Raw genomic sequence first — 16,181 nt, 5'->3', positions numbered from 1 at the left:
GGACGTCGCTTGGTACGTTGAGAGGTGCCTGACCTGCCGAAAGGTCAAGGCGGAGCACCAGAGACCTCACGGCAAGATGCAGCCGTTGGATATTCCCGTGTGGAAATGGGAGGACATCGCCATGGATTTTATCACCAAACTTCCCAGGACCGCACGTGGAGTAGATTCGATATGGGTAGTGGTGGATCGGTTGACGAAGAGTGCTCATTTTATCCCTATCCAGGAGAGTATATCGGCGGAAAGGTTAGCCGATATCTATGTGCGAGAGATTGTGGCACGTCATGGAGTACCGGTATCGGTAGTGTCGGACCGAGATGTTCGCTTCACGTCCAGATTCTGGAAGCGGTTTCACGACGAGATGGGTACTCGTCTCCATTTCAGCACCGCTTTTCATCCTCAGACTGACGGGCAGAGCGAGAGGACGATTCAGACTCTCGAGGACATGCTTAGGGCATGCGTTCTGGATTTTGGGGGCTGTTGGGATACGTATCTTCCCTTAGCGGAATTCTCGTATAACAACAGCTATCATGCGAGCATTGATCGACCTCCTTTTGAGATGTTATATGGCAGGAAGTGCAGGACCCCGATTTGTTGGTGCGAGGTCGGTCAGCGGGTTATGGGGAGCACTGAAGTGGTGCTCAAGACGACGGAACTGATCCAGCAGGTCCGTAGTAGACTGCAGACTGCGCAGAGTCGGCAGAAGAGCTACGCCGACAAGAGGCGTTCAGACTTGGAGTTCCAGGTAGGAGACATGGTTCTTCTGAAGGTCTCACCTTGGAAAGGTGTCATCAGATTCCGGAAGAGGGGCAAATTGGGCCCCAGATTTATTGGTCCTTTCAGGGTTTTGGCCCGGGTGGGTCGGGTTGCTTACCGGTTAGATCTTCCTTAGGAGCTCAGTTTGATACACAACACCTTCCACGTGTCGCAGTTGAGGAAGTGTCTAGTGGATGAGACAGCGGTCGTTCCCTTGGAGGATATACAGGTCGATAGCGGCTTGAATTATATCGAGAAGCCGATAGCAATTTTGGAACGGAAGACCAAGACCTTGAGGAACAAGGTAATTCAGCTAGTAAAGGTGCAGTGGCAGCATCGGAAGGGGTCGGAGTGGACATGGGAGGCAGAAGAAGAAATGAGAACGCACTACCCGGAGTTATTCGCAGATCCAGCCGTAGCAGACTTCGAGGACGAAGTCTGAAACAAGTGGGGGAGAATTGTAACGACCCGTTTCCGGTATGTTAATTAATTTGATTTGGGCTAAGTTTTCAAGAGGGACTCGGCGAGTTCTAGCCTGACTCGCCGAGTCGGGTCGCGCATCTTGTGCACGCGGGAGCCGGAGACTCGGCGAGTCCATATCCTGGACTCGGCGAGTCCGTCCGTCTGGGTGAAACCCTAACTCCCCGGGTTTGCCCCCTATTTAAACCCCATTATAGCCTCCATCTCGTCACTTTTTCCCCCTGAGAGCACTGTGAGAAACCCTAAACCTTCCTCTTGTGAGCTTATATGTGATCTTGTCCCTTTTTGTGAAGGAGTGAAGAAGGAGAAGAAGAGGGAAGCAAGGAAACGTGTTCTAGTGCCAAGATCCAAGGTCAAGGGTGAACTTATTGAGGTATTTTCGGAGTTCCCTTCTGGTTTCATGCTTAAACTTCCATTAGAGCTCTTTTAAGGGCTATTTGATGCTTGTTCCAAGCTTTATGCTTGCTTGAATGTGTTGTTAAGCCGAAATATCTTTAGATCTGAGTGTTGGGGTGTTGTAGAGTCCAGATCCACTGCCTTTTTGGGGTTACATTGCATGTTAGCCATGGATCTACCCTTATTGTGCATATTTTAGTCTTATTTCCCTCAATCATGTAGTTGTGCACGTAAAGTTGGAAACTTTACGTGGTAAAGCAGCTTATTGGACCCAGATCTATCATTTGCATGTGTTGGATTTAAGAGAAATCGAGTAAAAATGTGTTGCATGGCGGCGACTCGGCGAGTCGGAAGAACGACTCGACGAGTCCGGTCGCGAGTCCCGAGTTCTTCAGTTCCTTCAGTGTCGAGTGGACGAGGTGAGTTAGAGAGTGGACTCAGCGAGTTAAGAGTAGACTCAGTGATGGAGGGACTCGGCGAGTTTGTTCATACAACTCGGCGAGTCCAAGGCAATCTTCTTGAGGATCAAGAACAACTCGTCGAGTCTGTTCATCTGGCTCGGCGAGTCGGATGAAGATCATCTGAGTTCTTGGATCCAGAGGGTACTCGTCGAGTCGATGCCACACTCGACGAGTAACGGCATGTAAGAGTTAAGCGGAGAGTCTAGGACTCGGCGAGTCGGATATCCCGACTCGGCGAGTCAGCCCTGAGTAAGTCAACGTTGACCGGGGGTAAAAGAGTCATTTTACCCTGAGTGTAGTGCTAGTGATTGATTGAGTGTGTTATGGATTTGTAGCCGAGGAGATTCAGGAGCAGCAGCCGTTAGCTTTCCGAGCCGCACTCTCATCCGCTAGCTTACGAGGTGAGTTTCCTTCCCGTAGGGACGGGTCTAAGGCCACAATGCCGGCCCGTCCAGTTAATAGTAGTTTCCGGACTTCGGTCCGATGTAGTAGTTAGTATGTTTGATGCCTTCGTGGTTCAGACATGTTTTATGTGCTATGTGTATGTGTTTATGTTCCGGGCCACGGCCCGATGCAGTATGCAGTATAAATTGTTATGATATGCTATGCTATGTGCAGTCAGTCCCGGACCTCGGTCCGATGCAGGGGACACGGTCCCAGTTAGTTCCGGACTTCGGTCCGATGCAGTCAGTTCCGGACTTCGGTCCGATGCAGTTAGTTCCGGACTTCGGTCCGATGCAGTCAGTTCCGGACTTCGGTCCGATGCAGTCAGTTCCGGACTTCGGTCCGATGCAGGGGACACGGTCCCAGTCAGTTCCGGACTTCGGTCCGATGCAGTTTTCCGGGTCCCGACCCGATGCAGTGGGCAAGGCCCAATATGTGTTTATATGTTGTTGTATGGTATGTGGTAAGTTGGGGGAGCTCACTAAGCTTCGTGCTTACAGTTTCAGTTTTGGTTTCAGGTACTTCCGCAAGCAAAGGGAAGAGCTCTGGATGACGGCATCGCACACACCACCGTTTCAGCTTTAGTTTGGATTTGATCTAGTTGTTGTTTTGGATATAGCATGTTATATTTTCCGCACAGTACTTTGTTATCTTTTGAGACATATCACGCATGGTTTATTTATATGATACTCTGATTATAGTTTTGATGGTATTAAAAACGAAATTTTTGGGTCGTATTTTTGGGTCGTTTCAACATTTCGTGCTGAGATGGCGACTATGATGGGGTCGCGCACACTCACCTTCAGGGAGTTCCGGGCTTGTGGAGCTCTAGACTACCATGGGGCACGGGACCCCATTGCGAGTACTAGGTGGTTGGTAGATGTTGCCAACGCGTTTCGCACCAGCATATGTCCCAAGGGGGACAAGGTCATATTAGCATCCTGTCTTCTAAAATACAGGGCACGTGACTGGTGGGAGGAGGTTGGGCATGGTATCGGGGATGACACAACACTTGATGCTATGACTTGGGAATATTTCTCTATCAGGTTCAGAGCTGAGTTTGCACTGGTTATTAAGGTGCAGCAGTTAGCCAGGGAGTTTTAGGACCTTACTTAGACTACAGAGTCAGTGGCGAAGATTACCACAAGTTCAGGGAGAGGTACCTTCTTGTTCCTCAGTACGTAGCTGATGAGGAAATGAAAAAGGTCCGTTATCATGAGATGCTGCAGAGTGATATCCGCCAGTTTGTGAACCGATCCAGCTGTAAGACGCTGGATGATATGATTGTGAGGGCTTGAGAGAGAGTGAGATGGATCTTGAGATGGAAAAGAAGAGGAAGCCGGAGGTGGCTTCGGGTACATGGAGTTCGGGCAAGAAGCCCAAGGTTTCGGATCATAGGTCCAGAGGTCAGCAGAGCCACAGTCAGTGTGGCAAATGTGGGAGATTACACGATGGGGCGTGCAAGGCAGGGAGTTCTGACTACTACAAGTGCGGTCGGACTAGGCATATGAGCAGAGATTGTACAGCTTCTACCACCGCCACCGCAGCATCAGATCTGATTTGCTTCCATTGTAATCAGAGGGGACATAAAAAGTCCCAGTGCCCGAGCTTATCCGCAACAGGGAAGGTGTCGGCACCTGCCCCTGCTACATTGAGGATTACGGACGGTCGTCAGGGCCGGGCCGAGGCCCCAGTGGCGAAGAGTAGAGCCTTTCAGATGAAAGCAGAGGAGGCACGAGCGACTTCTGATGTGGTGACGAGTATGTATTTTCCTTTTATCTCTGCATTTATTATTCATTGTTTCTAATGTTATATGTTTGCATATAGGGTCATTCTTAGTGAACGACATTTCAGCTACAGTGTTATTTGATTCTGGGACCACCCGATCGTTTGTCTCTCTTGCGCTTAGCAAGAGGTTTAGCAGAGGTGCAGGGGAGCTGGATTGTCCACTCGAGGTGGAGATAGCTGATGATAGGACCGTCAGGGTCGTGAGAGTGCATAAGGCATGCTCGCTGGAGTTATTCGATGAGCAGTTTTCAATAGACTAAGTCCCTATTCCTTTGTAAGGGAACAAGGTCATAGTAGGCATGGATTGGCTGAGCCCTAATGGGGCGGTGATTGATTGTGAGCTGCAGCTAGTGAGGGTTTGCACTCCCAGCGGGGGAGAGTTAGGGATTCAGGGCGAGAGGCCACAACACGGACCGATTTTTTGTTCAGCAGCGAGAGCGAGGCGCTACTTTCAGCAGGGTTGAGTAAGGGTTCGTCGCCTACATTTTAGATGCCCAGGAGAAGGTCGAGGCGACAATCGATGATGTACCGATAGTGCGAGACTACCTGGACGTATTCCCAAAGGAATTTCCTGGGATAGCTCCGGAGAGACTGATTAAGTTCAGGATTGACCTGTTACCTGGTGCGGCTCCGATAGCTAAGGCACCGTTTCGGGTGGCTCCTCCAGAGATGCAGGATTTGTCTACACAGCTGCAGGAGCTGCTAGACAAGGGTTTTATCAGACCGAGTAGTTCACCATGGGGAGCCCCAATCCTGTTTGTGAAAAAGAAGGATGGGTCGCACCATATGTACATAGATTACCGGGAGTTGAACAAGGTAATGGTGAAGAACCGTTATCCACTCCCGAGGATATATGACTTGTTTGATCAACTTCATGGAGCATCTTGGTTTCCCAAGATTGATCTGCGCTTCGGTTATCATCAGATGCGGGTCAGGGGTGAGGATGTTCAGAAGACAACTTTTAGGACCCGTTATGGCCATTATTAGTTTGTAGTGATGCCGTTTGGGCTCACCAACGCTCCAGCCGTGTTCATGGATCTCATGAACCGCGTGTGCAGGCCGATGTTGGATCGGTCTGTGATAGTATTCATTGACGACAACTTGGTTTACTCCAAGACTCAAGAGCAGCATGAGGAGCACCTGAGGGAGGTGCTAGAGACACTGAGGAGGGAGAGAATTTTTGTGAAGTTCTCCAAGTGCGAGTTCTGGTTGCGTGAGGTGCAATTCCTTGGTCACCTCGTCAACCAAAAGGGTATTCTAGTAGACCCAACCAAGATCGAGGCCGTGATGCAGTGGGAAGTCCCGAGGTCTCCATTAGAGATTTGGAGCTTCCTGGGATTGGCAGGGTATTATAGGATATTAATCCAGGATTTCTCCAAGATAGCGGTTCCACTCACCCGAATGACCAAGAAGTCGGTAGTGTTTTGTTAGAGGCCTGAGCAGCAGGCGGCATTTGAGACCCTCAGACAGCGATTGTGCGTGGCACTGATTCTTACCCTTCCAGAGGGAGTGGATGACTTTGTGGTCTATTGTGATGCTTCGATCACAAGTATGGTAGTAGTGTTGATGCAGCGAGGCCATGTGAGAGCTTACGCCTCTAGACAGTTGATGCCTCACGAGGCTAACTATCCGAAACACGATTTGGAGTTGGGGGCAGTGGTGTTCGCCCTCAAGATTTGGAGACACTACCTCTATGGGGACCGTTGTACCATCTACATGGATCACAAGAGTCTGAGGTACCTCATGGACCAGCCGAATCTTAACATGAGGCAGCGTCGGTGGTTAGATGTGGTGAAGGATTACGATTGGGAGATCCTTTATCACCCAGGGAAGGCCAACGTAGTGGCCGATGCCTTGATCCGTAAGGTGGCAGCAGCCCTGATCAGGGATATATGCCTGAGGATGACAGTGATTACTACATTGTTGGAGCAGATCAGGGAGGCATGGGTCGAGGGCCTCAAGGAGGAGAGGCAGAAGTGTGAGACGGTCGTGGGCCGAGTAGCTTCTTTTGATTATGACAGTCGAGGATTGTTGACCCTTCATGGGAGAGTTTGGGTACCATACCGGGGCGGAGTACGCCAAGTGTTGATGGACGAGGCCCATAAGTCTCGGTTCTCCATCCATCCAGGGGCGACGAAGATGCATAGAGATCTTCGACCCGATTATTGTTGGCCCTGCATGAAGCGGGACGTGGCCTGGTACGTAAAGAGGTGCCTGGCCTGTAGGAAGGTCAAGGCGGAGCACCAGAGACCCCACGGAAAGATGTAGCCATTAGACTTTCCTGTGTGGAAATGGGAGGATATCACCATGGACTTCATCACAAAGCTTCCCAGGACCGCACGGGGAGTTGATTCGATTTGGTTCATAGTAGATCGGCTGACCAAGAGCACACATTTCATACCGATCCAGGAGAGTATATTGGCTGAGAAGCTAGTCGATATTTATGTGCGCGAGGTAGTAGCACGACATGGAGTGCCTGTATCAGTAGTATGAAATCGAGACGTCCGTTTCACTTCAAGATTTTGGAAGCGGTTTCATGACGAGATGGGGACTCGTCTTCATTTTAGCACCACTTTCCACCCTCAGACGGACGGGCAAATCGAGAGGACGATTAAGACTCTCGAGGACATGCTCCAGGATGTGTTCTAGACTTTTGTGTTAGTTGGGATACATATCTTTCACTAGCGGAATTTTCGTATAACAACAATTACAATGCTAGAATTGACCGCCCTCCTTTCGAGATTCTCTATGGAAGGAAGTGCAGGACCCTGATTTGTTGGGGCGAGGTCGGTCAGTGAGTCATCATCTTTAGACAAGGTTCGGTTGACCCAACCTTCTTTTGCAAGAGAGAAGGTAACTACCTCATGATAGTCCAAATTTATGTTGATGACATCATCTTTAGCTCCACGAATCCTAGGTTAACAGCTGAATTCAGGAAGTTGATGGAAACTAAATTTGAGATGAGCTCCATGGGTCCAATTAAATTTTTCCTTGGCTTAAACATTAGACAGGGACCCGAAGGCATTTTTATTAATCAGGAGGCATACACCAAGACATTATTGGCTAAATTTGGTATGACGGGGGACTCCAAAGTTAAAGTTCCAATGGCTTTAGGGATGAAGCTTACACCCTCATTGGAAAAGCCAGCTGCTGATGTGACGCTCTATCGTCAAATGATTGGGTCTCTAATGTATCTCACAGCCAGTAGACCAGACATCATGTTTTCAGTCTGTTACTGTGCCAGATTCGAAGCTAACCCACGCGAACCTCATCTGCAAGCCGTGAAAAACATCTTTCGCTATCTGAAGCAAACCTCCTCTCCTAGTCAGGATTCTTTGTTCAAGCTTTCACAGACGCTGACTTAGATGGCTGTGGATTAGATCTTAAGAGCACCACTGGAGGACGCCAATTTCTAGATGGTAAATTGGTTAGCTGCCAATCGAAGAAACAAACTTGTGTCTCTGTCTCCACTACAGAAGCTGAATATATTGCTGCAGCATCATGCACATCTCAAGTCGTCTGGATACAAAGTCAGCTTAGGGATTACGGACTAAACATGAAGAAAATCCCACTATATTGCGACTATGAAAGCGCAATTAGGATCTATCACATCCCAGTGCAACATTCAAAGGCTAAACATATAGCACTGAGGTATCACTTTATCAAAGATCACGTCGAAGATGGCAACGTGAAAATCCATTTCGTCAGGACAACTGATGAACCGGCATATATATTCACTAAGGCTTTACCTGAGGCGAGCTTCAACAAGATTTTACAAGGCCTATGAATGATGAAAGCAAAATCAGTACCAAAATTGCCTTCGCTTCAATAAAAGTAACAAGCAAAATAGAGCGAACCGAAATGAATCGAACGTTCGGTCTATTTCGGGTTCGGTCTATTTCGGGTGATGTTTCGACCATGAACCGAAATGAATCGAACGTTCGGTCCATTTGGGTTCGGTCCTTCTGAACTCGTTCGCTTCTCTTTCTTCTCAGGGCATTTTGATAGTATTTCTATGTATAATTTTTTTTATGTATATTTTTTTAATACTTCTTATAAAACTCAAAAATATTTTCTTTTTGTTCAAATAACTCTTTTTCACAAAATACAGTTTTTTTTCATTTTTTTTGTTATTCTCAATATTGAAGATCCACAAGGTATGATTTCTCTTTTTCACCCTATCTACGTCCCTAGAAGCATGCTGCTGTATGTTGACTAAAGCCTCAAAAGATTTTGAGTGAAGCCTTAATAACATGATATATACAAATCATGTTTTCCCAAACTAAGCTGCAATATTCACACTAATCATAAGCTACCTTACTCTACTCACATTTGAGTTTAGAGTTTTCTGCTTGGTCCATCTTCTTATTAGCAGAGGTACATTCTCTTCTTTTACAATCTCGATCAATTTTCTCCATTATACCTCGTTTCACAAATATAACCCTTGAGACTCTCAGAATATACCACTGAGGTTTATGGTTATACAAATTTTGTGTTAATGACCTTAGTTTCATGCTACTATGAACTAAGTAAAACCCACAATCCAACACCAATAATGAATTGACGGTGCATTATCATATTCAAGATCTTACTTGTTACCTAATGAAATCTCCTTTTATTTTTGAGTGATCTTTTATTAATTTGTCTAAAACCAGGGCTTTTCTTCCCTAAAAGATCCAGTTTAATTTTGTTTTAGAGATTTCTACAATTTCCTTTGTCAATACATAATATATCCTTCCTACTTGTTCAACAGATCACATTGATCTCACGAATACTTTATTCAGTTTCGGTCTTATGTCAAGTATCGAAATCATGAATTGAAGCGAAAACCACTCGTTATGAGCTTAAATTAAAAAGAAGCCTTTCAATACTTCTTAACAAGCACTTGATTGTTATTTAATGGGAAACCAAGCAAGCACTTTAATGTCTCTCTTGACTTTAAAGGAAGCGATTCGTGCCCAAAATCAACCGTTTTATGTCTCTTTAAGACATCACAATTTATCCCAAACAGTTTGCTGTATTTCACTATCTTTTACACTCTATGCACAAAAATTTTTAATTTTCCAAACTCTAGTTCTTTTAAGGCTGTTCACTAAAGCAAAACAGGCAATGGCGATTCAAATAGATTTTAAGGTGATGATTGGGATAAAGTGAAAGCTGACTCAGCGGTTATCTAATCGTTTTCGCAATTTGAAAAGGCGAATTTTATGAAATGGTGTGCAAAAAGGAAAAGTCCTTTCTCTTTCCTGCGTCATCATCGGTATGCCAATTGTTCATCCGTCAAGTCAGGCGCTATTTTTGAAATAATCCAAGATCTCAGCCGAATTTTTCTCTCTCCTCCTTGTACGTATAAAAGGAATTGGAACGGTACTCTTTACCCTTTTATCTTCACCAAGCTTCTACAATGGCAGACTCTTCGTCCGTTCATGATACTTCTGTTTGTCAACCACTTCTCACATTCAAACCTCAACAAAACCTGATCATCGATCTCACTCCTTTTGTCTATGAACCCTACATGCTATATGTGGTTGAGTGTCTCAAATACTCCCCTCTCGTTGAAGCTCTGACCAAAGTTGAAATCACTCCAATGTCCTACCTCTCCCTTGTCTACTCCACTACTTACTATGACAAGGTTCATGAAAGGATTCACTTTCAAATCCACAAAGAGAAGACCTCCATCTCCAAGCACCGCTTCTGTACCCTAATTGGTCTTTCTCAAGAACAAACTCTGGTAAACCCTAACTCCATCACTACTGGTCAACTGTTTTCTATGTTTTATCAGATGGGGTACTGGTGGTTGTCGAGGCCAACACAAATAATAACCCTAAATATTACACACTAAAATAGTGTATAGTGGTAAAGGGATCGAATCCACGGAGATTGGTTCAATTTATAACTCTATGAAAAATCTCTTTGTAAAAATACTTGTAAAATAATAATAGAAATAAAATGGGGGGTTTTGGTGTTTTGAAATACTTGAAACAAACTAGAATTAACTATAATTTAAATAGACAATTTCAACGAAAATAAGGGTTTGATGTAGAATCAATATGGGAAAGATGGTTGACTTAAAGTTTCCTCACTTTGACTTTTGATGAACATATCATTAGAATCCAATGGTGCAATACTTTGATTTAAATCCTTAATTTGGCTATAGTAATCCAAGGAGCTTGAGATTACCTAGACTTTTCTTAATTTTTTGAAATGGCTAGAGAAACTCATAACAATTTCCTTAGTCGAAGTCACTAATTCCAAATAGCATGTAATTAGTGAAAGTCAACTAGCATTAAGAACCAAAAAGTCACCAAATCCAAGAGGAGTCAAATGCTTTCACCACCATGTTGGAGAAAATGTTTTTATGATTGTGTGAAGCAAAAACAACACAAAAATCATTTGTTGCTTGCTAATTTGAGGATCCTTTACTTAATCAAGAAATTAGCCAACTAATCACCACAATCACATTTAAACTCATGAATAAAAACATACTAGTAGGGATAATATGATAAAACATAAAACATCTCCATAAAGATTTAAGAACAAGTTCATGGATCCTTCAACATCCAACAAAAGTTCAAAGGATTCAACAAAAAGTCAACCAAGATTAGTTTAGGCAAGCATGGATAAACTCAAAGAAACAAAGTTAGATGAGATTGTACCAAACATTTCACAATAATCAAGGGGTGAAATCAAGATGTTCTTGAGGTGTTCTTGGCCTTCACAAGCACTCCAAACTCCAGAGAGAACCAGTCAAACTCGGACCTCTAAGATAAGGCTGAAGAGGCACACCAACCTTCCCAATATAAAGCTCTAAGTAAAATCCCGAAATTGCCCATGTCAGGAATCCACGTGGGCCGCGGGTAATCTTACGTGGGCCGCGGGCTTCGACGGGATTTTTGGGCTTCTTCAAGTCTTGGGCCCCCACAGCTAATCCATTGGCCCAGTTCCAATCAGCTTCTAGCCCAATTTACTTCAATATTTCTTCAATTTGAGCCCAATTTGTCTTTCCATATCACTAAAAACTTCCGCAAACTCTTAAACATCGATCTTGCACACTCAAGAATTCTCTCGTGCCCTTTAAAATTTAAAGTTCAACACTTCTGCGCCTTCAAGCAATCGACAAGCCTACTCCCTGGATCACCTCCAAATCCATCAATCATGATATCCCCACTGCTCTTCAAGTCCAAACGCCTTCCAAAAGATCCCGCACACTCCCGCTCCTCTAGTTTCCTTAAAATCTGCAATAATGCTCAAGAAACTAGAAAGTACACGAAATGGTCATAAAAATAACAAAAAGGAAAATATGCATGGAAATTAACTAAAATGCGAATGGAATGCGCTAAAAAAACTATAAAAAGAAGTAAATAAAATGAAGCTATCAGGTATACTGACATCCTCACCACAATAACCAAGTTCAAGAAGTCCTGCCTTCCTCCTCAATGGAATGGCCTTTTCACTTTGTTATTCAAAGGACTCTCTGAACGCAACGCCAGTTCAGATGGGGCAAGCAAGTCTTTTATGACTGTGCTATATGGGCTGTACCATGGGATAAATTTAGACTATGGCACTATTATCTAGCAACAACTGGTACAAAGCTTGGTCTCTTCATCCAGGCACTCAGAGATCTCCTGTGGGCGATTTTGGTCAATAATCACCAACTGGGCAATGAATCGTCTTCACGTTCCAATCATGGCAGATTCTCTTCTCTCTTCTATCACTACTTTTCACACAACCAAGATCATCGTCACATATCCCACCAAGTACTCTTTTATTGGATCTGTTCCTGAAACCATGCTCGCTAGTATCTTTGCATCGAGTAATGTTTTGCAACAATACTGGAAGATTCCGTCTTCGGGTCCACGGGAGATTACACCAGCCATGGTTTGCTCTATTGAAGAAGCTGACAAGCCAGCGAAACGGGGAAAGAAGACTGACACTCAGAAGGAGTTGATGGTGACCAAACCTACCAATGGGCAGACTCCTACGAAGCGAAAGTCTGACAAGGCTGCTCCGTCTCAGTCTAAACCTAAGAAGCAGAAGAAGCCTGCTAGGAGACTCATACTCCAATCTTCAAGTGAATCATAATCAGAGTATGTTCCTCCCAAACATCAATATGCTCCTTCCTCAGACTCTGAAAATGAAAGCTCCGATGATGATGCTTCAGGTCGTGGTGATACTCCGCCTCGTTCCCCGACTCCAGAAATTCCAGTTCGTTCCCTACCTCCTTCACCTCCACCTGTTACCATTCCAGTATCCATTCCTCTAATATTTCCTATCTCAACCACTTAAACACCCACTATAATTCTCATCCCTAATCCTATATTCACAGACACTACTACCACCACTACTACCACAAGAGCTCATTCTACAACTCACACTCCACCCATTACAACCGAACCACTAGTACCAACCGAACCAACAGTTACCATCGAACCTCCAACCACTACCAAACCCTTATCTCCTACTCCATCTACAGACACCACTCCAGTTCTTGGTGGTGAGGACTTGGAATTTGATTCCACGTATTTTAGTCCTTACCATGTACAGAGTGATGAAGATGATGATGAGCCTGTAACCAAGCATCATCTTAAAGCAGTCAACGACAAACTCGACCAACTGCTCTCCTCTTCTTCATTTGGAGCCTATTCTGATGCTTCTTTAAAGGCTTTATTCTCTTCTGTCATTCAAGAACACAATGTCTCTTTTTCTGCTACGGCTAAGGCTATAGATGCCTCCACTTCACAATGCCAGAAAGCCTCCGTTGCTGCTGAGGCTTCCAAAAAGGAGTGCAAAGAAGCGACTAAAAAAGTCGATAAACTAATATCTGAGGCCCACTCATTTATGGAGTCATTGCAGTTGGCAGCTCAGAAAAATTCTCAAACTGTGATTGCTTCGGTTGAGACTCTTCAGCGTTCTCTTCAGGCGGAACGATCTAACCTTGAAACCGCTCGTCAAGCAATCGAAGCAGCCAATGCCACTCTACACGACAATGTTAATGAGCGCTTGACTCAATTGGAGGTAGAGTTGGCTATTGAGAATGGCATCATGGACGAACTTGACAAAAGAACCTCTCAGCTGAAGATGCAGAATCTCAGACTTCGTACTGCAACAACTAAACTTAATGACTTAAAGTCTGAGAGGGAGGTTATATGAAGCTCTGCTGGTGATGTTCACTTCATCTTACTTCACCTCCTTGAAGCCCATGATCCCATCCTCACCATCACCATCCGCATGCATTTGGCTGATAAACTTCGACCTGCACTGGCCATCCTCAGTCGTATCGAGGGTATTTCGATGACTAGTGTCAAGCCGAAACAAGGGGAGAGAAGGCAACACAACCTCCTCCTGCACCAAAACCATCCACTGAACCGAAGGTTAATGAAGCTTCGGTCAATAATAAAAATAAAAAGAAGAAGAAGATTAGGGAGGATGACACTGATAGCGATGATGAAGTCTATGCTGAAAATCATGAAAATCCTTTTCAGAAGGTAAAATCCTCTGCTAAAGAGCTAGCAGAAAAGATCCAGAAACAACATGCTGATCTTGAGCAAAAGCGAAAGGAGATGGAGCTCCTTGAAAAGAAGAGGTCCATTTTTCCTGTCTGGACTCTAGATTCACTTCAAATATGCGCTATTGATGAGCCAAGCATTCTTTGGCTTGACCTGTGATGTCATTTGGGCTTAACAACTCCAAGGATGCACAGTTTGACATGCCGATCATGCAAAAGGCATTCGTTTTTCACTGCTTTAATTCAACTGTTGCCATTCCTTCTCCAGACCCGAAGGTAGATAGGGATCTGTTGGAGTTCTACTTAGAGTTCGCTCAACCCCAGTATCTGACCTGGAGTTCAAAGAAAATTACAGCTGTCAAGGTTTTGAAGCCCTACTTAGCGGGGAAATTTGTTAACGTTAAATTCAAAGTGACTCGAGGCACCGAAGGCTCAGTTCACATTTTTACCCTTGCTGATCTACCGAACCTTAGTCCCCATGACTAGATACTCCTCAACAATATTTTACTGTCAAATCCACAGGAGTACAAGCCAATAATTGACCATGTCAAGCGAATGCTTGTGTGCTACATTCACGAGGTAGCGAAGATGGACCAAGAGATTACCTCTGCCATTCACAAGCGAACCACGATCAAACCTATGGGCAGAGCTGGCAATATTAATACAATGGTCAAGGGGAAGATTAATTCGAAGTACCACACTGTAATGTTCATCAGGGGTGAAGGTCAGAAATGCTTGTTCGCTCTTGTTGACAAATACCTCTTCTCAACTACTTGCTTGGAGCATATCTTGGAGATTGTTCAGAAGGGTGATCAGAACAGTGCATCTGACAAGAAGTTGTTCACTGATATGCTAGGGTGGTATATCCAGTTTCGGCAGACACTTCTTGCGATAATCCCTCCGTTATTCAAGGTGATAAAGACTGTGCAGCCAACACAGAAGAAATAATCTCTCGCCTCATTTGACGCAAAGGGGGAGATTGTTGGGATTATTATGTTGCGTCATGGGCTCGGTCCTTAGCCCGGTTTTGATTGCCGGTATTAGGCCTGTCCAACCGTGCATGTTTTTTTCTAGGGTTTAGTATATAAGCTGCATGCATGCAGTCTTTGTAAATGAGAGTTTTTTTTTTTTATCATTCTTATTCAGTTTTTGTAAACCCTAGTACGCCTCTACAGTGGAAGTTCTTCATCGAGCTCTGCTGAGGCGTGACTATTTTTGAATCATAAGCACAACGTTGATTCTATTCTGTGTTAATTATATCATTACTGTGTTTGTCTTGTTTGATTTTCATATTCTTACCTGTGAAAGATCTAATCGATCTAAGATTTATTCTCTACAGACGAGTTGGATGAGCAACGCGGCGAGTCCGATGAAGATTGCCTTAGACTCGACGAGTTGTATGAACAACTCGGTGAGTCGGATGAGTTTTCCCTATTAAAGTAGAATTTGAGTGAAATAGCTTCATTCTTCTTAATTACACGTAAAGCTAGCAACTTTACGTGTTCAGATGGTCCCAAGAGCTTAGATTTATGAGTTAGATGCTCTGAAATGGATCAGAATCGAATTTATGGAATCTGCATGTTAGGACTCGACGAGTTGTTCTTCGGACTCGACGAGTTGAGTCACGAGTCCCCCGTCTTTCTTCGATTTGTGAGTTCAAGGTGAATCAGTGAGTGGGGAAGGGACTCGGTGAGATAAAGTCAGAGTTAGTAATGAAGGGACTCGACGAGTTTGTGACCTGACTCGGCGAGTCCGGTCAACTGAAAGTTGACTTTGACCAGGAGTAAAATAGTCATTTTACCCTGAGGGCATTTATAAGTACTTGATCTAGTGTTTTTGGGATTTGTAGCCGGACAGTTCCGGAGCAGCAGTCAGCCACTTTTAGAGTTAGCATCTCAGCAGCCAACATTACGAGGTGAGTTTCCTTCCAGTAGCAATGGGTCTACGGCCATAATGCCGACCCGTTAGTTAGCAGTAGTTCCGGACTTCGGTCCGATGCAATAGTAGTGTGCTTGATGTCTTTGTGATTCAAACATGTTTGTGTTATGTGTTCCGGACCCTGGTCCGATGCAGTATGCAGTATATGTGTTCATGCTAGGTGATATGTGTATGCTATGTTATGTTCAGTCAGTTCCGGACTTCGGCCCGATGCAGGGGACAAGGTCCCAGTTAGTTCTGGAGTTTAGTCTGATGCAGTTTCCGGACTTCGGTCCGATGCAGTGGGCAAGGCCCTAGTTAGTTTCCGGACTTCGGTCCGATGCAGAGGGCAAAGCCTTGGTTAGTTTCCGGACTTCGGTCCGATGCAGTGGGCAAGGCCCAATATGTGCTTTATATGTTATTGTATGGTATGTGGT

Source organism: Lactuca sativa, chromosome 1 (assembly GCF_002870075.4).
Source record: "Lactuca sativa cultivar Salinas chromosome 1, Lsat_Salinas_v11, whole genome shotgun sequence".
NCBI lineage: Eukaryota > Viridiplantae > Streptophyta > Magnoliopsida > Asterales > Asteraceae > Lactuca > Lactuca sativa.
The sequence above is the reverse complement of the archived record's forward strand: the minus strand, read 5'-3'. Positions refer to the sequence as shown.